The 24,538-nt window shown below is 40.8% G+C and overlaps 1 protein-coding gene across 9 annotated transcripts in view; it reads right to left on the reverse strand.

Annotated features, from left to right (window-relative positions):
- The window catches only part of TSPAN4 (tetraspanin 4), a 378,614-nt gene that overhangs the window by 334,361 nt on the left and 19,715 nt on the right, over positions 1–24,538 (reverse strand). For 6 of the 9 annotated variants that reach the window (XM_072339195.1, XM_072339186.1, XM_072339192.1 and 3 more), the window contains exon 2: positions 10,259–10,350. The exons of 2 other annotated variants lie outside the window; for them this stretch is intronic. The gene's annotated coding sequence lies outside the window, so the exon portion shown is untranslated. Of the gene's footprint in view, positions 1–10,258; positions 10,351–11,451; positions 11,510–24,538 lie in introns of those variants that run through there. One more of the 9 variants, XM_072339190.1, reaches the window with a different exon arrangement.

Raw genomic sequence — 24,538 nt, forward strand, 5'->3', positions numbered from 1 at the left:
CACACTGACTGAGCCAGATACAGCCATGACCAGGCAAGTGAACGTTAAACAGTGTGGATGAGTAGAGATTGATTCCACAAAATGAAGAAGCCATCAGGGAAGAGAAGACCTCTGGCTCCTGCTTACTTTTTAAGGAGCACACGACTTTTGTAGATCTCGCTGCAAAGTACATTTTGTGAGCCTGAAAGTAATTCTATTAAAGATTTATCTCACACTTCAGCTAAAACTTCCTTTGTGAGACCAAGAAGTAAAGTTTCCATAAGGTCAAAACTGCCATTTAATCCTCTAGAGATTCTACCTGGTCTTTTCAAGCTGTTTAATAGCTATGATCCTCCTGAATACATTTCAGTTGTGTAGGCTGCTCCTCAGATTCCCCTTGCAATATGAACTTATCTGCCAGCTCCGCAGACAGCATCAGACACATGTTATAAAACATAGTCACCAAGTGACATTTTTCTGTTGAGTCCACGGGTTACAAGAACATGCATGAAAAGTAACACCCTTCCTTTAATGCCAAACAAAACAGAAGCCAGCAAAGAACCCTGGCCTTCTTAGGAGCTGGTCTGCTTCCGTGACAGTATCTATAAAGCTGTTACCTCTGCTCACTCTGTGCATCATAGCACATTTTCCAAGCCTTTTGCAGGCTCCATTTTTCAGAGCATGACTAGCTCTCCTTGGAATACCAAAGATGACCTCAACAAAACACTCACCTCAAGAGAGGCAAAACTCTGGAATTCCAGTTATTGAAGACATTCTCTGGCTAAAGAGACACCTCTGTTCTTTATTTGGAGAGCAACATGCTCCAAAGAGTCCAGCTTCTAACAAAGACCGGTCACCAATCCACAATACTTTAAACAATATATGAATATATTCGTACTGTCTCATGGTTCATCAATTTACATAGCTTCTTGGTAATGCTAACTTGTGTGAACAGACTGGATCATCAAAACTGCCAGTCAGAACCACACAGCGCAACAAGTTCAATTGCGCTTAGGTACAACTAAGGAGAGCATTCACAGACAGCCAGGAGAGATCAAGACAAGGCAGTTCAACAGGCACTTTCATCTTAGATACATAAGATGCTGCTGAAAAAGGCAATCTGGTTCCTGCTGTCCTCCATCTACCTGCTCTGTTTCCTCTTTCATTTTGAAGCTAGCATTCAGAACTAGCAGTGAGGTGGGTAACCCTGGGGAAAGAAAAAAAGTCTGGTGCAAGGAAAACTGAAAGAAAAAACAGTCACAGGCAAGAGGATGTTGGGACCATTCCTACCACAGTATTCCAGACACACATAGCAAAAGTATTGCAGATACTTTACAAACAATCTCTGGAGCTACAATCCAAAAGTATTATCAAGTACCACACAGCAAGCCCTAGAGAGCACAAGCGAAATTTCAAGTAAGTCTCATATGCCTAAGATCACACACACCTACAACTTACACATGAAAAATGATCATGATCTCTTCTGTTCAGAGGTCACAATCCAAGCATGCAAACATCACATTATAGAAGTATTTAGTGAGGACAGTAAAGACATTATGATCTAAGCAAGGCATTGATTCAGATTCAAAGCCGGTGTTAGGCTGTGTTGTTGCTACCACTTGAGGCTTCAATAACCAACACACAAGTTCTTTCAAATTCTGTCTTAAGGAATTTGTCAATAATTTTTTAACAGTTTAATGAAAATTTAAATGAGTCAAGCTTTTTAACCAGCAGTCATATCAGCACTTCTTTTATCAATAGCTATTCGACAAAGTAGCAACTGTAAAACAATAGCCTAATCATGATTCATTCCTCTGGCATTTATGGTGAGAACATGATCTTGATGGACTCATTTAGCATTAGTAGTGTCATTGATCATTAATTCAGCTAAAGAATTTCCCTTTGCGACTCAGTGTTAAACATAAAAATCGATAATTATAATCTTGAAACATTACCGATTTCTCCTACCCTAAATCTTACACTTCAGATGTAACAAAACTCAATGGATAAAATGCGAGCAACATGAAAAAGCTGTTTTACCTCAACCTAGGAATGCTGTGCAGATATAAGATGCAGAAGAGACCTACAGAACTGGAGCAGTACAAGATGCTATTGCATCCTGCCTCCTACTAAAGCCATTGCACATGAAAAGCTCCACGTACCTTACAAGAAAAAGTTTCTCTCTGGTGTGACCTCAGCGTAGCTTTCACTTCCCCCTGTATACCTTAACAAAGCCTGAAAACACAAATCAGCTTCTCCCAAACCTATTTGGGTGCAGAGTGTTTCAAGATCTAGGTACCTCAAAATCTTAATCAGCAAGAAGAGTTAAGTGCTGTCATCTCACTTAACTCTGCTGACTGCAGGAGAAGGTACTAGAAAGCCGTTTCCTCACACTCAGCTAATTCATCTTCCCAGCATGGCCATGCAAGAGCAGAACAGTGCACTAGTGACAGGCACTGATGCACTGGCTTTTAATGTTGACTTCATAGATCTTGTAGGACTGAAGTCATGACAGAGGCATCTGTTATTCCTTCTCCACCAAGCTTGTACCAAGGCACAGACAAGGTCCTCATTACACCACGGAACACAGAGTAGTTTGTTTTCTTAAAGCAAAGCTTCGCACTGCTTTAAGGACTTAATCCCCTGTAAAAATACCCTCTTTAAAACTAAGCTTGTTTTAAGAATAAGTATTAAGTTACAGTCTGGTTTTCCCATCTTATACTTTGGACATTCAAATAACTTCTTAAATATTCCTGAGCACAACGCCCTCCCAAAATTTTAGTAGCAGAAGGTTCTTTTTGCAAGTTGTCCACACAATAGGGCTGTTGCTTCTGAGGTTAACTCAAGCTTTATGAATATAGCACAGTGTCAAGCACTGCTTCAGTAAATACTAAAGAGAGAATCTCTTATTTACACTTTCCCCCAAATGTCAATATTTCAGTTGAAATACAACCATGAGTTGAAATAGGACAGTTGATTTCTCTTCCCTGAACTATAATTGCAAACAAGGTGGAAAACTCAAGGAAACTACTTGCTCTAAAAGCCTAAAAGTCCATAGGACCTGTCTATCCTTTATATCTGTACATAGCTGCATCTTTTACTGTCAAAATATTTGTTTTGTAAATCAAGCTCCCAGTGACCAAAACAATCAAGGGCTCTATTTAAAAGTACCATTACTTAACATGCAGGACACACACTGACAAAAACCAGCCTTCCTCCTAACACCCCTTTGTAATCTGCAATTAAAACATAAAAGTTTTTGTGTGTTGATGATAGGGAGGGTGAAGGAGCACCGCTTTTTAGTTTCATTTGAACGTATGTTACTGTATGGGTGTCATCGCAGGCTCTATTCAAATCTCCAGCTATAGCAGCCAACAACAGAATCGTATGTTTTTCTCCCTCAGTTAGCTAAATTTAAAGGGACTGTTGAAATAGTCTCCTTTCCAGCACAGATGACAGCCACCATTGTGGATGTGCTGCTCTGGATTCAATCATTACCCCCTGCTTCACAAAGCAGACACACATTATGTGTTACAGCAAAGTACAGCCAATGTTTGAATGTTTGTATATTATTTTTTTTTGCTAAAAACACAATAATGCAGTCATTCCATGGTTGCATAACTGGACACAAATCAAATCTGCTTTCCTCTGATTTCCCTGTTGCCACTAAAATTCCACAGCATTCCCAGCCTGGACAGTGAGAGACAAAGAAAAATTCAACATCTCAAAATCATGGAAAACAAGCTAAGTCCCCCAGTCCCCAGTCTTGATAATAATGGGCAATAATAGCAAATGGCCTCCCATCCTGCAAACAGTTCAGTTTGATGGATGCTAACAATTTGGCAACTTCTGTATGTTACCACAAATCTCCACTAGGTTGGGACTGCTGCTGACCTATTGAGAAATACATAATGAGCACCACATGCTCCACAGTGTTCTGCGATATAATCGAGCAAAAAACAGAAAAACAAGAGAGCTATAGAGACAGCTAAATAGATGTCAGCATAAACATTTTGGCTTATGTTGTAGTAAGATATGCAGCAACCCACGCTCCTTGCTGGCTTACAGGCCACACATAGAACTTGTATGTACTACAAATACATTATAGAGCAACATTTAAAGCCTTGCCATAAACAAGATAAGTGGCATAAGAGAAACAGAGGATCCCATTTCCAAAATGCATTAAATATTTTAGGGAGCAGGTCAAGAAAGAAAACTGACTGAGCAAGCATCCCTCATGCTAGTTTACAGAGCAAGTCATAAGCAGAGCTCCAAGTCTCAACCCTGCAAATGGCTATTCTCACTGATACAACTGCAACTACACAAAGGATACACACTGCTGTTTGCATTTACATCACAGCCAAATTTAAAACCCAACATTAAAACAAGTTAATCCTAGGCACAAGGCAAGCTACAGCCTTTTCAGTACCAAGTTTCAGTCCCACCTTGCACAACCATTTAGGACCAAGCAGTCTCACCACAGGCTGCCTTCCATGGCCTAACAAAAAGCTCATTAGAGGGACTAGTCAATGAAAAATGCAATGTTTCATCATTTTCTCCCAAAGCTGTCAAAATATCCTGTCACAGACTAATAGAAAAGAGATGGCATAGGATACTAAAGAACCATTAGACAATAATGGAAGTGAAGAAAGAGATAAACTGCATTATCATAGAATAAAAAAGAGAAAACTTTAAAAATACAGTAAGCTAAAGCATCACTAAATTCAGCCTCCAAAAGTCCCTCTCTTCAATTATCTATGGCACATTGTAGACAAAGAAGGCATTACTTCTTAATGTTAGCTGGCTCTGGATAATTTTGCTTTCTATAAGGAGTGCCCAAAAGACATGATGGAGCAAACATCAGGAACAAAATTAGTAACGCGCAGTACAAGTTTCAGTGACAATTACTTCCCAGCAATCATTTCATCACTTACAACATTCTACTGCATCGGGCTAATGGCTATTTTTCTTTGTTACGTAAAGACAGCCCTGCAGAATGCAAAAAGAAAAAGAAAGAAGTGGAAAAAGTAACAGACTAACAGGTTTTTCAAGTGAAACTTAATTGGCAGATTAGCATTCTCAAGGAGATTTATCCACGCTGCTTTCATTTGACACTGCAGTCTTTAGTAATTCCACTTAAAAAATAAAACTTAAAAAAAAAAAACACACACACACTAAGATTACAAGTGGAGATATCTCACCTTATTAAATTAGGTATGTTAGCTAAAAATTCCTCTGTGATACTACATGGCACCATCCTCATACTCTGGAGGAAACCTCATTGTGGCTTTCCAATACGTGAAAGGAACATACAAACAGAATGGGGAGCAACTGTTTATGCGGGGAGATAGTGAGCAATAGGACAAGGGGGAAACGATCTTAAAGTGAGACTGGGGAGGTTTGGTTTAGATATTAGGAGGAAGTTTTTCACACAGAGGGTGGTGACACATTGAAACAGGTTGCCCAAAGAGGTTGTGGATGCCCCATCCCTGGAGGCATTCAAGGCCAGGCTGGATGTGGCTCTGGGCAGACGGGTCTGGTGGTTGGTGACGCTGCACATAGCGAGGGGGTTGAAACTGGATAATCATTGTGGTCCTTTTCAACCCATGCCACTCTATGTTTCTATAATATCATACACCTGCATTATCGAGGGTCAGATTTAAAACTGACCCATTTCACATCTGCACAGTTGCAGTCAGCATTCTAAGTATTCCCAGCTGCAGTAAATACATCTGCAGGACTGTGAACAGAAGACAGAAACTCCAGACCTTCTTCATGTCTGGAATGCTGAACAACAAGTTCTATGGAGTTGCAAATTTACTGAGACTGTGGGCACAAGGACACCTACAGGGATTTTCAAAAGCACCTAAGCAAGTTAAAAGCCTTTGAAAAATCTTACTAAGCATCTGTTCAGTTCTTTAGAAACTTAAATGTATTTGAAATCCAACCAGGAGAGTATATTAAAAGCAAATTCAATCTGTGGACCTTAATCGGAATACTAGACATATTATCAAAAAGTTGTGTTTACTCACACTCAGTTAAGGAAGGTTTTTCAGATGTCTCCCTGTGTAGACTGCCTAGCTGGGGTAGAAAAAAATGTGTACGGGAATGAGTGATTGATCCAAGAACAAGAAAAGACAGGGCGGTCTATGGCAGTGCATGCTTAGCAGGGGTTTAGAAGAAACGCAATCACACAACGTGATCTGGACAGTCAATTTTTCCCCTCTCAGCACAGTCTTCCCAACATTTTTCAGCCTAGTGACTTTAAATGCTTTTGGAGTCAGAAAGCCTCCCCTACTATATTCTTATCTAGAGTCTGGTACATGCCAGCACTATCAATGCCTTTAAGCACAGCTATAACTCAGATATATACAACCCGATTTCTAGATTACAGCCCTTATATTGCCCCAGCTTAAGCCCCATTTTCTGATGGGGCTCCAGTTAACTAAATAATACGTGGAATGTTGAAGGCCTACCCCAGCTACAGGTTTTCCATCCATGTCTATACGTCACAGCTCAAATTAAAGGAATTTTAAATACCAGTAACACGTCTTAAAGTGCATTTCTTTACTGTCATATGTAAATGCACATCTATCTATAATAGGAATCTATGTAGATCTACATATAGATATGTATCATGTGTAGACACATATGCAGGCTCCTGAGTAAGTAATTGGCATTTTATAAAGGTCACCTTTTTAAGGAGAAAGAAAGACTGTTGAAGGTTAATTCTTAATTAAAATTAAATACTGCCTTTATTTAAACTCTCCAAAGGAAGGACTTTTAATAAAAATCCTTTAATAACAGCCAGCTTTTTTTTTTTTTTTGTCTTTTTTTTTTTTTTAAATAAAAGCACTTTGAGGACATGATTATCAGATAAGCCTCACTGCAAGACAAATTGAGCTGCACTGTACATGCTCTACTTCTCAATTTCTAGAGGATTGCTTAAATTGCAGGTAGGAGCTCCAAAACCTGTGTATAACAACTGGACAGCATACACAGGCCTTCAGATGGCAATAACAGCCTTCTAGCTTAGGCCTTTATGATGACGCGCGTTAACACCAAACTGGCAAAAGAAATCGTTTAATAATAAAACAACTGTAATCCTGTCAAAGGGCGAAGTAATTTCAATTATTACATGTTTGGGTGTTTGCTGCAAGCATGCAATAAAATACCAAGTAAAGTACATGAGAAATCTTACATTCCGAGCATTAGCTCTCACTACATCCGGAGAATGACACAGGGAGACCTCAAGACAAGAGGCCCTACAAACATGACTTTTCAACTTCATGACTTTATGCCTCTGTGAGGATTGTGCTAATGAGAGACAGTTGAACAGCCCCAGAGCAAAGGACACCTCACATAACAGAAAATTCATCGTTCTTTAAGAGACAATATTTTAAAGCTTCCTCCTTTGAGCAAACATTGACCAGAATCTACAAATAAGAGAGCAAGCAAGTCACTTGCTTCAGGGTGTCTTTTCCAACCCACAATTCCAGGTCAGCCTGTACAGAATGGCAAAAATGGCCAGCTGATCAGGAGGACAACAGTATTCTGAAGAGGGGAATGTCTTACAAATATCATGCAACCTGGTGTGTTTTCACAACAAACTTTAGGGAGCGAGGGTGAACAGCCACGTCCTTTTCCCACATAGGGAAACCCCAGTTACAAATTGTGTTCTCTGCCACCCAGCTGTTTCCATCTAATAAGCAGACACAAAAAAGCCCATCAGGGTATATGCACTGTACATAGGGTTCAGAGCATTTACATTATTGTTACAGCAGCACCATTAAAAATAGACTAAAGATTCCCTACCACAGATTTCATTAGCAACAGATGTACTAATAGAATCAGATATTTATTGTCCAGATCAATTAAAGCAATTAAGAAAACCTTTATTTCTGAAAAGAAAGCCTCCAGGAAGCATATCACCCTCTGTTTATAGATCCTGTGTAGAACGGACTCTATTATTTGAATTATTGGTGGGTTGACTTCATTGGAAAGCTGCCGATCTAAACCAAAACGATGGCGGGGGAAGTCTTTCAGCTCCCATGTCGCTGCAAACACTTCTATCCTCCCACCAGCTCTATATTGTTAATTGCATGCCTCAGCATGACGAAGGAATTCACTGCAATTCATTGAGCTATATGTAGCCAAGGCACCAACGTCTGCTTTTGCTCTCAACAGGAGACAACAATCACTTCCACGATTTGCTCACTAGGACCTGCCCTCATTCAAATGCAACATAGTTCTTTTCAGCCTAGTGTGATCCATCAGTTTTTTTGTTTGTTTGTTTATTTTTAACCTATGGCAACTTCCTGAAATAGAAAATTGAACAAATAATTATCTGCATACCTCCCACAGGTAAACATGCAAGTGTCTGCAAATACCTTGTAACGAGTGGAAGATCATTCACCCTGCTAGGTGATCAGGCAGGGGAAAAAAAGTGACAATGCTCAGAAAGCACCCGCCCACCTCCACGTCTTTGGCTACAAGTCAGAATGGCTTCCCAAGCCACATTACTCCATCCTCAGGCACTGATGGCTGAAAGCAGTAGTATTTCCCCCAATTTACAATTGTGAAAATACGGTCTCCTTTAATTAGATGCTGGATTCATTCATTACATGAAGTCATATTTCATAAGTTTGTAGAGATTTTTGATTGTTTGCTTTGCTTTAAAGTAATAAAATGTAGTCGTGCTTCCCTGGAAGAAAATCTCCCCTAGTACTTTCACACATGTACACATCATTAACAAAATACAATACATATATCCCTAAGTGTACACTTGCATTACCTTTCACACCCCAGAGCACATTTGTCAGTCTCTTGCATAGAAAAGAAACCTTAGACTTCTCTCCTGAATAAAGAGCGAGCTCTCAGAGGATCCTCATCAGAAGGTAAAAATAATCATCCTTGTTACACCTATTAATTCCTCTCGTGCTTGCCTTCTTGGTGGGTATCACCAGACAAGGACAATACATTTATTAAGCTTCAGGCAAACATTTTCACTGAAATAAGATTTGTAAATCACCTTAAAGAAGGCCACTGAGTACTCCAAAAGCTACTGATTTGTGTTAAGTTTGCTAGCCTCTGTTGGTTTGGGAAAAAAAACAAAACAGGCCCTGGGCAATAGATTACTTCTATCCCCACTGTGCCTCACAGTTCGATTCACAGGCATCTCAAATTATGAGCTTTACTTGATGCTTCCCCACAGCCAGAACACTCATAACGCTTCTCTCCAGCGTAGATTTGCTGCAGTAAAGTAAGTGCTGAGTCCATGCTGTAGCTTTTCTCATAGTAGAAAAGCTAAACGTAACTCTCCAGCTTAAGTAAACCTGTTTCACAGAATGCTTAGGAATCCCTTATCCCTCAATTCCTGCCTCCCTGTATCACTTTTAGTTGAAATCAGTAAGTAAGCAGTCAGGGTGAGGGAATTAGGAGAAGGTCAGAGCAAGAATGCACGAGTTTTCACTTAGGGAACAGAAGGAAACTGTCATCACAGAATGTTTAGTGACTTCTTTTGTTCAGTCACTTATACTACTCAAGTGCATTAGGACACTTGTGTCCCATCACTGGGTGATCAGAATAAGGAACATCTAAGACAAACCTCCGCTGTGTCAATTTGGAGCAAGGATATGGACCTGCAATTTAGGAGACACAGTTTAGATTGAAGAAAGCCTCACAGTTGCTCCTAGAGAAATTTTGCTGTTTGGCATAAACAATTCTACACTTGTAGCCAGAAGAAACAGAAGGATAAGATTACATGCTCAGCCTCATCACTGGGATGCTCATTTTCAAGGTAAGACAGCCCCAGCTCTCTCAGCCTGTCCTTGCAGGAAAAGCATTCCATAACTTGGTTTATTTCTGTGGCCCTTCTCTGGACACGCTCCAATAGGTCCAAGTCTCTCCTGTACTGAGGACTCCATATCCAGATGCTGTACTCCAGGTGAGGTCTCATCAGCTCAGAGTAGAGGGGTGGGATCACCTCCCTCACCCTGATGGCCATGCTCCTTTTGATGCAGCCCAGGATACCACTGGCTTATTGGGCTGCAAGGGCACACTGCTGACTCACGTCCACCTTGCCATCCTCCAACACTCCCAAGTCATTTTCAGCAGGGCTGTGCTCCACCCTTCCATCCCCCAACCTGAGGGGGCACCAAGTCTTTGAAAACATAATACTGTTCTTATAAAGAAGTGTGAGTCAGACCATTAACGTTATTTGAGAGTAAGCAAAAAAATAAACATAGAAAAAAAAAGCCCTACCAAAAGCAGCTCCTACCTTATGCTCAGTCAGACAAGCAGGAATCTGATGTTCTCACTTCTACGCCACTGCTTCTCCTTGGCCTCAGACTTGCCACAGCTCACAGGAGCCTGAGAGAAAAATAGTAGTACTCAGAAATTTGTATAGGCAAAAGCATTCAGTAAACTAGGCAAAAAGAAACTACAGCAACAACACTGTCTTGTGCACCAATTCTGACAGCACAGAGAGCACTAATTCATTAGGAAGGCTTGCCGTTCTTCTGTGCTGTCACCTCCCAAATGTCTCCAGATGTCAGATTCTCTCGACTCCCATTGACTAGGTAAAAAGATGCCAAAAGCATAAAGAGTAGGAGGCATCTCGCCACCTAAGCACAGATTCTACTACATAAATTCATAAAAGAAATGAGGATTTGGAGGTTACTATTAACACCACAGATGCTAAAAGTGCAAGTCCTGGAAAAACACAGCTGCATCTGTGCCATTTCAAAAAGTCTTTTTCTTCAAAGACTTACTTGCCACCCACACAGCACCAGGGGAGACAATACACAGCAAAGCATACACAGATGTGTGCGCTCACAACAGGCAGTGCAAGCGCTTCACAGTGGCACTTAGGAAGATATGGATGGACTCCCACGTTCAGAACATACCCACCTACTAGACAGCACAGGCACTGTAAATACTTTGTAATCCTATCAGTCTATATCTTAAACCGTGGGGAGACCTCTTAGATACAATACTTTATGCTTCCCAGATCACAGACACTGCTCTGTGAGCCATGCTGTTGTGCATAATCTCACCACCATCACAAGAAGCCTTCCGCAATCTCACATAGGTGAATGGGACATTAAGTTCAGCTGCCTTCATTCAAGGGAGCAGAGAACAGCCCAAACATGAAGCTGCCTGCAAAAAGCTACCAAGAGGTTGGTAACACAGGGGCTGCTAAGAAAACTCCACCTGCCCTCCTTCCTTCCTACAGGACAGGCAACAGCAAGTTGGTTTGTGCCTCCTGCCTTCAGGAGTCATTGCAGGTAAAAAGGCCTCCAAAGGAGACAAGAAATATTGCTGTGCCCAAATAAAGCGCCACCATGCCAAGATGAATGTGTATCAGCAACAACGTATGGATGGGAGACAGTTAATATAATAGCCTTTAAACAGTTTCAGATCCCCCAAGAAAGGAAGCAACCATAGATCAGTAATGAAGAAATAGCTTACCCTTTCTGAGGTTTAGTTCTCACTAAAACTTCAAAAAGAGGCAGCCTCCAAGTACAGATACTTCCCTTTCAGTTGCCAGCCCTTAAATGCAGTTAGGGAGAAGGGGACCCAAAGCCCACCCCTCCTGGTAGCACTGGTGAATTGCTCACACCTGTGCTCCCAGGACTGGCACACCCCTTCACCAGGTGCTCAATCACTGGTTCAGAACAACCCAACAGTTCCCATACAAATGTGGTTGTTTTGTGGGTTTTTTTTGTCTAGACATGTAGCAGGAAGGACAGCCTATATATATTTATACACATATATTCCATCACCACAGAGCAGCAGCACAAGCACAGAATTAAGCACGTTGTCCATTGATGTCAAGTGGTACGTGCAGTGCTAACAGGAAAACGAGCCCAGAGGGACTTGCAGAGCAGCAGAAACAAATAAGGTGGAATCAAGGATAAAGTACTAATTTTGTACTGAGGTTTAAAGCTATCACCCTAAATGTTCATTACTGCTAAACTGAATGATGTATATGAGAGAACAAACACCTGCCTCTTAAGGGAAGGTCATAGGTAACTTTTGTAACAGCAAATATACATTTCCTACTTCCATTTAGCTCACAAGATATATGAGCTCTGCTCCTTTCTTTTGTAGTTCCACTGCTGACAGCAAACATAACAGAGAAGCAATATCTCATTATTGTTATTATTATTAAAAAATGTCTTCATCCTACAGGCTTGACAGACCAGAGTTAACTCCAAAAACAGATGTTCCATTTTGCTGTTTTCTTTAGAGTTTCTAGATTCTGGAAAGCTTAAATGCGTTTTTACAGAGACCTTAGAAGTAACTGCATTTCTTCAAAATCAAACGCACGGAAAACAATCTTATCCCCATTTCTATTAATTGCCTCTTTTATCTATTTAATACATTTATTCTTAATTTCAGTGGACTGCCACAGCAATTTGCTTCAGCTGAAAATGCATCACCTAACCACGTATGGCGAAGGAACTTAAGAGATGGCGTTTTCAGGAACGAGGTAAATAAAAGGCCTGCTTCTGTACTTAAACTCCTGAGGGCTGAGGAGGTGAGAGCAATGCACTGTTCACTTCTCTACTAGGGGGAACTATGCATTTGGAGGGGAAAAGAGAGGGGGGCGTGGAATGAAGCTTGAGCAACAGCAGTAATTTGTGGAAACAGCAAAGAGGATGGTCTGATCTTTCAGGGATGAACGCTGAGAACTGGTTTACAACAGTGCTGTCTTTCTGCTCTGTGTCACAGAAATACTTTTTTCCTGAAGGATAAGGCTGCATCTCATAGGCAGAGCATCAACATATGCACACCCGTACAAGGAAAACAGAACAGGATTTGCCCAATTGTTGATACAGTTCAACCTCTGAATCACTAGCTTGTGCTTATGTTTGTTTCATATTTTTCCTTCTTCCCAGTCCTCTACTCTTCATACTACAATTAAAAAGGAAGTTCTTAGCACCTATCAAAGTGCAGCTCATCACAGATTTAGCCCTATTATCTATGATAAATTCTATAATGCTTTTAAACATCTACTGCGTTATCTGTACTTGCATGTTCTGTTAGACATGGCCACATATTCAAGGTCAAAATGCTCAAAAAGATAAGACAGCAGAAATAAAAGTAGCAGCGTTAAGTACCTGGTTAGCTTGCTTCCCATTCCCTGCCCTCACAACGCAACAGGTCGCAGCTTTCAAACAATGGATGAAGATCTGCAAAACTCCTACTACATAGACAGCTGAGCCCCGTAGCAGTGTGGCAGTATGTCAAATACCAAAGCCTGAAATCCACTGTAATGCAATGACTGATCAGCACTGATTCCAATAAGCCTTGAATCAAGTCTTACTTCTAAGTCTCATTAAACTCATTTTTATATAAAATCAATAACCCTTTTGCTTCCTCCATCAGCTGTGAGGGAAATAACAGAAACACTTGTTATGATCAGACTTGCACCTTACACGAGCTAAAAGAGTAAAGAGCTCCACGATGAGATTAATCAAAGTGAAGGAATTATAATGGGCTAAAAAAGGAAAGCACATTAATAATTGCTCCCTTGCAATAAAAAGAGTTCATACCAAGCACAAGTTCAGCACAACTCCACATCCATTGCTGAAGCAAAATTACGTCTGCAGCAATGTGAATGAGCAAGTGACTATTCTGGACAGCCATTTACAAAGACTGACTGATAAGTGACCAGTTTTTTTCTTCTGTTCCTGTGAACAGAAACATATCTTTGCTGCCTTGGTGTTGGGTGAGGAAATTTGCCCTGAGAAACTCATCCTCCTACTGATCTTTCTTCTGTCAACTTAGAAGCCTACAGTGCTGTGATGCTCTTTGAAAATCCGAAACAAAGGGTAAAACTAACAAACTCACCTCTATCTAAGTTATAATTTCTCAGCAAAATGCCTTCAGAATTTTCCAGGTAAGATGCTGAAACAGAAGAGCAGATGAGAAAGCAGAACCGGCTGCAATTTCTCATGGGACAGTCTAGTTATGCAGGCATATCCAACATCTTTCCTTTCTCCATCCTCCTGTCAGCACTCACTACAAACACTCAAAACCTTGACGGCATTTACCTTCAGAAGCCATTTGGAGATAACCATCTTCATTTCACAGTGGTCTGACAGACAGACAAGCCGGCTCACTCAAACACTGAGTCTGCTGCACAGTGTGGAACATCACAAAATTGAGTTTTCCTTTTATTTATTTATTAGTTTTATAATTTAAAACACATCCAAGGAAAAAGAAAAGTTGGGGGGAGAAGAAAGAAAATAGTTCTCAAAAACAGAACAAAACCTGTTGTAGTGTCAGGGGCAGAACTTCAAAGGGACATCCTGGCTCCCAGTGCAGTAAAAGGAAGGAAAGAATAACTCACGTTTTTTCCATCTTGAGGGAAGTCAAAGATTGATCTTATCTGGAATAGGCGGGATGAATCTCCCACTCAGAAGTTCCCCTCCTTTCTAAACAGAGGTATTTTTTTCCTAACCAGACCTTCCCTCTCAAAAGTGCAGTTTCCAGAAAGCCAAAACGTTAAAATAAAGGCCTCTACCAACTATAAATGCACTGCAGGACATGGAATTTCCTTTATCTGTAGAGATTTTATTTATCATTTCAACTGCCTTATTTGTCTAATTCACTTAACGAATGTTTTTAAAATACATATTTGCTGTTAAGTGATTAAAAAGCAATTACTATTAGCAACATTCTCAAGCGTTTTTTCACCTACTGACTAAGGTTAGATGCCAATTCAGATCACAGGAAGCCATAGCACTTCCATTCCTGTACACTATGGTATTTTTACTAGGCTGAAAGGATTGCCTACGTAATTCTCCCTTCATTTTTTAAACCATAAAACTATATTCTGTCACTTTTATGCGATGCCTTCAACAAAGCTTTTCAAAAATAGGCTACTGGATCTTATTCACACTGCATTTTGTCTCATCGTTTCTGTCATTTTTATGTTGCCCCTCCAGCACAGCAGAAGGGATCACACGGTGCCTCAATTCAAATGCATGACTATGACCCTTGAAGAAGAGTTTCCATAGAGAGGGGTCAAATGAAGCAGAAATTGGGTAAGAATTATACTGTTGCCTTGTTTCTGCACAGAGAACGGCAAAATAAAGGCAGAGGGTGGAATTCATCTGAGGAAAAATACCTCTGCTATTTGTTGGCTTAAAGACATTGTTATGGTTTACCACAGTAATGACTTCAGAAGTCTCAAAAAAAGAACTAAAAGTCTTAGTGTATCTCATACAAAGAGAAGACTATCTTTGAGAAGAAATCAGTGTAGAATCACATCCAAGGCGCACCACGTAGCATCCATGCAGACACAGCATTAACGTCACTTTTCTTAAATTAAAGCAGTGCTTCTAAAGCTCAGAAATTCCACTGCTGAGAATGTAAAGGTTCTTTATTAGGAAACCGTTCAGAAAAAGATCTTAAAAACTAAAATTAAATTAAAAAATCCATAGGTCAGATTGAAAAGCACGGCTCCATTAACAAAGAAAAAAATACATTGAAAACCACTGTCCTAACACCTTTGTTGGCATCCAAAAGAACGTTATGTGAAAATAGTGATCAGAAACCTGGTGCATAAGTTACCTACTGACACCAGCACGCTTTGCAGTATCATTGTACTCCCTTCCACTGGCAGCAATTTCCAGCAGAAGCTCCAGCCATTGATGTTGTCCACTCGGTGGGCACTATGGAGATAGCCTCTCTTCCAAAGATCCATGCTTGGTATATGAGTATACCATCAATATCCTCTGCCTACCATGACCTGGTGAATTGTATATACAGCACTGCCAGCACCTTCTGTTTGCTTCAGGCCTGACACTTCCCAGATAGCTGCAAAGAATCAGAGCTAATGCCCCAAGGAAAATCAGTGGCAAGTATCTTCTCTAGCCCCAAATAAAGTCTTGGAAAAAAAACTGCCAGTGAAAATAAATCACAAAATGACATTTGGTCCATGGATTTATGTTTTCTTTGATCATTATGTATTACAGAGATCATAGGATCTTGCTAGCCCACCTGACCTACATCAAGAAAATCTTTGCTGGCAAAGATCACTTGCCTTGGCCTGAAGAAGAGCTACTTCCATTTGCTAGAGCTGTGAGGTGCTGCAGCTGCACCCAGTAGCTGGGGGCTGTGGAACAAAAATACTTCTGACTTAGGTGCTTAAACATAGCTGTGCTCTAGAGAAATACTGTACAGAACATCAAACACGTAATCTGCTGGCACGGACACTTTCTCTTTTGTGCTGCATTGCTCCCAACACTGCCTGAATAGCTGTCGTATCCAAGTGCCTCCCAGCAGTGCACTAAGCGCTGCAGCTAATATCTGACGTTCAGTTTATTCTCTCTCTTCCCTCAGGGAGAATCATGTGCACTGCAGTATGAATTGTTTTGAGAGGGTAGGAGTTTTAAACAGGTGCAAACAGCTTCCTTTAAAAGCTAAAAGCGAGTGCCTTGAATGCAAAGGGTGCTCGAGCACATCACGTGTAGCAAAAGCTCATTTCAGAGACCAGAGAAGACAATATCATCCTCTCCCTTCCATTAAAACTGGCGTATTCTGCAAGTTATTGATTTATCCTTTTGATACAGCATTCTTTAGGGCCAAAAGCCAAATGAATAACTCTGCTGAGGTTTTTGTGTGGCACCTACAAGTTCTGAAGCACACCATGACTATACAAATTAATTATTCACCGATGCTTGTAAAGCATTTGGGGTCCTCAAACAAGGGGAGCCACTTTTGATATAAGAAACTAGCTGCCTCCTACGCTTTGTAAACTAAATTTTCACATCTGCTTCCTTGATCTAGAACAATTCTTTTGCATCCCCTTGGCAATACTCTTCACTTTAGCGTGGCTTCCTCAGCTCTATAGATCTTTATCCTTACATCCGGATCCTGAAGCAAGCCAGCCTAGAATATTTGTTAAAGTCTGAATTAAATAGCATTTTCATAATGACGTTGCTATTGAGGCAATATCTCTACTATGTAATACAGTTAAGGTTTCTTAAAATGTTATGTACATGAAAGGCAGAAAAGACTTATGTCTTAGAAAAGAGCAAAAGCAGATTACACAATTCCAGGAACAGGGAATTTTTCAACACAGAACTTGTGCATGGAAAATAATGGTTTCCAGAAACGTTTAAGGATGAAGTTCCTTCGTGTGGGGTTTTGTTTCTGTATTCTGGGCAAGTCAAAATCTACAAGTCTCAATACTGGGATCCTTTATTGACAGACCAGATTTTTTTCTGTATTAAGAATAAGATTAAAAAAGATTTCTCCAGAGAGGCCATGAGAAAAAACAAAATGAATCAGTTTTGTTCAAAGGGATCTTTCCAATAATTCCTCCATGAGCATATAAACAGCAACTGATAAAAACCACTCTTAACTCTTCGCTCGTGGATGTAGCCTCCTTCTCTGTGAAGAAGTCCACACTAATAACAGAAAAGAGAACAGTGAAGGGGAAGAAAAGAAAAAAGGTAGAGCAGAGACAGCATCCCTGTGGTCTTAGTACTAGATTGTTTTTTTTTTTTACAATCTAAGAATCAGAAAGTCACACTTGAGTCCCATATGTAGGTCAGAGACTAACTGTTCTTTCCAAAAGAAATTAGCAATTAAAATCTAGAGATTTGATTTCTTACATATAAGTGTCCACAGAAGCACATCTGCCATCTGTGTTCATCGCTGTTTCTAAAGTGCATCTGAAGTTCAACAGATAACTGGATGGGGCTGGGCTCTTTTCAGTGGCGTGCAGCAACAGGATGAGGAGTAAGGGGCAAAAACCACACCACAGAAAGGTCCATGTATACATAATGAAGAACAGCTTAATGGTGAGAGTGACAGAACACTGGAACAGGCCGCCCAGAGAGATTGTGGAGTCTCCTCTGAAAACGTTCAAGACCCATCCAGACTGTTTCCTGTGCAACCTGCTGTAGTGAACATACTTTAGAGGGATGTTGGACCAGATGATCTCCAGGGATCCCTTCCAACCCCTAAAGTTCTCTACTGTACTGATGGATTGAGAAACTGTGAATGCTACAGGCACCACCAGCAAAGGAAGGTAGAAAACCTGGACATCCAGAGATCAGCTCGCAAGCTATAAAGTCCGAAGGTACTGAACAAGTTCTGGTGGGCAGCAGATGTTTTACACTGTAGGGGTCCAGTATAAATAACCATCCAACCTCATGGGTAAGAAAACAAGTCCACGGTGTACAGCATATTGCAAGTGATCTTACCACAGTAGTCTTTACTAGAACAAGCATCTCCAAGACTTGGTTAAGAACTTTCCTCTAGCACTGCAGAGTATGACAAGAGAAGCAGGATAATGAAAAGGACGGGCATATAATTATGCACAGGAAAAGATTCTTCTTGGATTTTGACTACTTTACAGTCTGAGTGGCATCACAGTAACTCAAAGCCATTACAATTAGAACAAAAATCCCTTGAGGAAAGCCATGTTTCCAGTTAAAATTCTACTACAGGTACCCAGTTTCACTCAGCTACAGACATAAAGCAGAACCACGGTGAAATCACAGACATGGCCAGAAAAAAACCACATGCCCTCCATCCCAAGCCAAACTTGTGACTCTAGCACTCCTGAAAGCAAATGCATCCCGTGCTCATGGACATGTCATCAAATTCCTTTTTTCAAGGGCAAAGTTTTTCTCAGTGGTGGCTCTCCCACTAATGATTTTTCTTAATTGGCCAGTCAAGGCTGCCACAGGATGATACATCATCATGCTTCCAACAACACTGCCCAACCCAGAAGTAGGGGAATGAAATACATCTCTCCTACTTCAACCTGAAAACAAAGCAGTAATCATGAGGCTGTGAGCAATGAGACGGTGCCTTCTGTTGTACCACATCACTGTGGTGTTTACTGCCACACACAGACCAAAGATTTATTTCCCGTATTTCTCATTTCCACATGCTACCAACTGCATTTCACGCAAGACTTGCTGCAGTCAGAACTAAGATCTCCATGAAAAGGAGTCAATCTGAAAAAACAGAACTTCTGTTTCAGCACCTTTTTGACCTCCAGTTTGCTGCAACATACACAGTATGGCAGGGATCAGATGCTTAATGCAAAAAGGTCTCTTTGTGCAAGAAATGTTTACCATTCCCTCTCACGGAGGAGCCTTTAAAAATTCAGAAAACCAGTCCTAGCAGAGGAACTTTCACAGCCTCCTATTAAGACAAACTTCATTAGTGTCCCTCCTTTCCAACCCACTAATTTATTACAGCGTCATCATCTGCAAACTCAGACTTCAGCAAGACACAAGGAGGAATTACTAGAACAACGCATAATATAAGATTATGCAGCTTTTATTTAACGCTTCTGCTGGCAATAAGTTTCTTACTATTTGTGTAAGTTCTACTTAATGTTCATAAAACTTCAATTACATGCAGAACAAAAGCGTACAGTATCTAATGAAGTTTAGTCTGAATACTGCTCTTCCTGTTGGAAAGCAAATTCAGATAGATGAGCCAGAGCTACTTATGCAAGCAACAGGTTTTTTTTTTTTACTCCATTTCTGAGAAGTGAGAAACAAGAGAACTTCACATTCGTGCCCATTTGGCAGAAGGTAGGGCTCTTTCTCCTTGCCTCTCTCTCCAAGCCACAACATCGTAACTCACAAAGCGACTTCAAAGTCCTGAACATATCTGCAATTTTACATCTGGTTCTTGTTATTTTAACCTCAGAGACAAAGATTATTCGAAAAAAAATAAAAATAAAAAAAATCTGCATATGATTTCTGCTGATTCCTGATACTTTCCCTAAGGTTTCTTTATTCTATCTATTAGGTTATTTAGAGGGTATTATCTGAATACAACAAAATTTAAGAACATTCATATTTTCAGTGAAGGGCTCTGCTGGATCAAAACACTTTGAGCTCATCAGCTCCTGCTTCATACCTTTACTACTCAACTGAAATACCCTTACCATTCCATTACTATCTCTGTTGTATCAGGGATGACCATGGAGAACATGTGCTTGACCTCTGAGGTCAGTTCTACCTTTTAACAGGTTCAACTTTTAATAGAACCACCACCAGATTCTTCTTCCTCCAGGCTTTTAACACAGCCAGGAAGAACTGACATCAGCCCAGTTGTCTTTGAAAAGGAACAGTCAGAGGACACACAAAACACCCCACTTGACTCATGGAATAATCAAGAAATGGACAGCACCACATGTGTGACAGAACCAGCCATTCTGCTGCTGCTTTGTCCTCAATTCAGTCACATCTGCCCGAAGCAGACCGAACATCCAACTGTGCTCTCTCTAGCTACACCATAGCAGCCCTATTCATTTCACTGGGACTTGCTCTCTTAAAACAGAAGGATATGGAATTTTCTTTTTATTAACTACAGACTTACTCCACACAGCGACATCAAGATCTACAAGGAAACGTTATTAAATGCGTTTGTAAGCCCACGTTTAGTCACTGAAAGAAACACTGCTCAAAGAAATTTTTCCGGATTCATTCTTTCTTCTGATAGGAAAAAACCAACAATCATGTATTTTCTGATTGAAGATCAGATTAATTAGGAACAAGCTGTAAGCACTGCGACTTAAAAGATCTCAAGATAAATGCCTGGTAAGACAAAAGGTTTGTTCCTGCATCACTGCTGCTTGCTGTGTTTGACTCGGGCTGCCAGTACCTCCCATAGAACCTCCTGCTCACTTCTACTGCTCCGTTTCATTCCACTTACCCTGCAGGGCTGGGAACAACCTCTGAAGTAGCAGCCTCTTTGAGAGATGAGGAAAGAGAAAAGGAGGAGGGGGAACAAAAAATATTACATGTTTCGCTGCCACTACCTCACCCTCATTCAGTGTTCCCTGTAGTCAGCTCTACAGACTAGAAGTTGATCACTGCTGCTAGTGCTGGAGCCCAGAGCCATTTTACCAGCTCATGAGAGATGTACATCTCATTCAGACATGGCCTTCACAGGTTCCAGGTACCAGCACTGTACTGTGAAGCTGAGGCCGTTTTTCCTTTGCTGCAGCTTGCTCCTGCTCCCTGAAGCTCCCCATCCACCACACACTGACACAAGAAATGGGATGTCACAAGAAAATCTGCTTCATATTTAATGGAGTACAATATATCTCTAATTCAGCCAGATTCCGAAAGCAAAACCATCTTCCTGTCCCCCTAAGGAGGCACAGAGAACAACAGCCAGTGATGCAATTGAGGGGAGAGGATGTCATCTGAGGGAGATGGGATGTTGTCTGTGGGGGCTGGGATGTCATCTGTGGGGGATGCCGTCTCTGGGGGATGTGAGGTCATCTGTAGGGGATGTCATCTGTGGGGTGGGAAGGGAGGGGCAATATCGTTTGTGCATGTCCTGATGATGAGCAAACATTCTCTTATCTCAAGGGAGAAGAGTTTATTCACTCTAGATAGTAAAATGTAGCCACTGTCGCTAACCAAAATAGCTTCCTTCATTGTCTAAGGCAGGCAGACTGATCAAGACGTGAGTTTGGAACAAGAAAATGCTGGTTCCCCCCTTACATGCCAGACCACTGTTTTGAACTAATCATCTTTGGCACAGAATGGGGAAAAGAAAAAAAAGCTGACAAACACGTTGTTCGAGAGCTCCAAGTAATTGCAGTCTCAGGTCTCTCCTCTATAGCTAAGACTGTATTCTGAGAAGTGGAGGAAGGGATGGGAGGGGGGTATCATACCACATGCAGCACCATTCGCAGAACGTGCTGCTCATTTGTCTGAAGTAGAGCCATTATTTTGAATGCCTCCAGAGCAGACAGGGACACTCACAGCAGTGCAATATAGTCAGCCCACTCTGTGCTGGGAGGTCACTGATTTTCAAAGCTAAAGAACACAAGAATGGTTTCTGGATGGAAAGGTGGGATTAAAATCGGCCAACAGAGCCAAGCATTATCAATACAGGGCAACTATCTGCATGTGCCTGTCAGCCTCACACATAACATCACATAAGGCTGTTTTTTGTTTTTTCAAGCATAGTTTCCTAAGGAAGCACAGGAGGGAAATGCATTTTCACTGGCACTCTAGGCAAAAACAGAGTTTAATCTGGCATCCTTCACAAGCATTCAATTAGTTTCCAATTCAAGAACAGAAAAGAACAAATTAATCAACAAGCAAAGGCTTAGAACAAGCCTGGTACTGTGCCATTAAATGGAAATGAGAGGAACTGGGCTACTAACAGCCCTGCTATAGGCATCACAAAGTTCTTCTCTGTCAGTGTTTCCCCATGGGATACCTTTGGGTCTCATCAAAAGTGCCAAGCTGCAAGAAAGCCAGTACATCTGAATGTTAGTGCCAAGAGAATTCCCAGCAGAGTTGAAGTCCACACATGCAAAACTAGCAAGATGACAGAGAGGCACACAGACCACACTACCTAATGGTTCTAGCCTACAGAATTGTTGACCAAAGCACAAATTAGTGCTACTACATGCTATACAGAAGTGGATGGAAGAAAGCCACTAAAACCCCATATTCTGAAATCCATCTTTACACAGGAGATTAATCAGAAAGAATAAACAAGTTAATGTTTTCATTTCTGTGTATGCAATAATCCCCAATGGTTTAGTCATTACAGCAAGAAACCAAGCCTTTAAAGATAGATCAGCCTAAGAAGCTGAACACTTCAGAGAACAAAATTAACTCTGTGGTTAGCTTCCCTTCCCAATGTATTATATTAGACAATTATCTACAGAAGTCAAAACCAGGCCAACATTTTAAAGGGCCACAAGGGGAATAATACAATAATTGCAAAGAAAAGAAAGCAAACAATGGTTAGGTGCTCATACTTGTTTAAGTCGCATACACAGTGGCATTCATAATGAATACTAATTCTGAGCTCTGCTTCATAAGGCATATTTCCTAAAAGGAACTTATTTTCTAATTATGAGCTTCAGTGACCATGCACATTAAACAATGAAAACAAATGGCAGTAGATGCTAACATTGTGACAGTCCCATTATCTCCTAGCAAAGCAGAACAGAGCTGTTAGCCATTCTCGTGGGCAAAATTTACTTGAAACGCCACTTCTGTCCAAGTTCCTACAGCTGCCAGTTTATTCTCTCTCTGTCCATACCAAAAGGAGGCAACTAGAAAGAAAACAAACGACGTGAAAATTCTACTTAATAAGAACATCTACAGATTGGAGATCGTGTCCTTCAATAATTCTTGGTCGCTTTTTAAATGTAAGATATGAAACGATCACCCTCCAAGCAGATTAGGAAAGGGCAGGTTGTTTTTTCCTTCACGTTGCTGAACTTTTTTAAAGGGATACCTTGCCTGTCTCCTTAAAATCCAGTGGTAGTGAAAACTTAATCTTCTGGTAGTCTTTGAGCACAGAGAATTGCTCTTTTGCCAAAGGGCAGTTAAATCATCCAACAGTCCTTCATTACCTCCACAAGATCCTTCATGTCCCAACTCAGCAGTACTGTATTTTTCAGCTTTATGAAGCATCTTCTTGACGTCATCTCAAGGCCCAAGTGAACGCAACAAGCACAAGTTTGATGCTCAGGAACCTCACCACACGCAGTTGCCCAGGCAGAGTTTTATTTCTTACTTTGCTAGACGCGTTACGATCAAAAGAGGCATGGTAGTATTACTGCTATCCCCAGAATCAAAAATGATTGCAAATAGACATTAAGCCCACAAACAAAATAAAATGCCCTGAAGCCCCAGCAGGCTGTAAAACCTACTGTTTTATCAGTGGACTGGTTTACAGGTATTTCCCTAAGGCAACTTCCAGCTTAAAGATGTAATCATAATATCGTCAATGCAAGCCTGAAACCAAAAAGAAAAGAGCTACAGGACTGCATGAAGGAAACACAGGTTTCATCCAAGACATCACATATGATAGACATATGGACAGTGAAAGCTGTGTTGGGAAGACATTCAAGTTTTCCTCACCTGCAAGCAAGAGATCTGCACTGAGAGAACAGCAGCTCTTTGCAAGTCAGGGAGACAGGCCTGCTCAGTTATTTCTCAGTATTCCAAATGGTGAAAACTAAACTCTAGCAAGACTTTCAGTGATTACATAGAACAGACTTTTAAGAACAACAGCACGTGATGAAAGAATATTCAGACACAAGAATGAAGGTGGCTTTTCTTGCCATTTCTTCACTATGCATCTCCTCTCAAGGGCAAAGGAGGTGAGCTGGCCCCTTACTGCAGTCTGAACTCCTGAACAGAGAGGCAGATAGCAGTAATACAGGCATATGCTTAGAAGCAGGATTTCTATGCTGATTCATACTGAAGTGAGGACAAAGAATGACACATGTTCTGTACAGCACATTTCAAAAGTTTCGTACAAGACATCCAATTCACATTTCTTTTAATACAAATAGATTGCCTTTCTTCAGAAGTGCTGCTATCCCCTATTGTAGTTTATAAGAAATGCAAATTCCTGGTAGAAAAAAGAATATACATCATTCCCTTCCAATGCATGAATCAGGACAGACCTGCATACATTAGCAGACTGACTCACAGGTGAGATCTACTAACGCCTACCGTATAAAAAAAAAACAATATAACTATGTGATCCACTTGTTAAACAGCCACATCGACTG

The sequence above is a fragment of the Excalfactoria chinensis genome, chromosome 5 (assembly GCF_039878825.1).
Source record: "Excalfactoria chinensis isolate bCotChi1 chromosome 5, bCotChi1.hap2, whole genome shotgun sequence".
Classification (NCBI taxonomy): domain Eukaryota; kingdom Metazoa; phylum Chordata; class Aves; order Galliformes; family Phasianidae; genus Excalfactoria; species Excalfactoria chinensis.